Consider the following 267-nt stretch of genomic DNA (forward strand, 5'->3'; position numbering starts at 1 on the left):
TATATATGCTATTTCAAAATTTGTTCTTTGATTATGAAGATTGAATTCCTCTTACAGTGAAATATTCTATTAGCCAACCTTTAAACATCACTGTAGATTCCCATTCCTTGTACTCTTCCTCTCAGTCCATCATCTGTTCTTCATGCAATACTTTCTTCAACATTCCTCAAGAACAACGCTATTGGACGGGTCATTTGTTCATTTTTCTTTAGTTGTATTTTGAAGTAGATACATTTTCACCTCCCAAAGAGAAGCATTTTCCCCCTG

Source organism: Aplysia californica, unplaced genomic scaffold (genome assembly GCF_000002075.1).
Source record: "Aplysia californica isolate F4 #8 unplaced genomic scaffold, AplCal3.0 scaffold01670, whole genome shotgun sequence".
In the NCBI taxonomy this organism is placed as follows: domain Eukaryota; kingdom Metazoa; phylum Mollusca; class Gastropoda; order Aplysiida; family Aplysiidae; genus Aplysia; species Aplysia californica.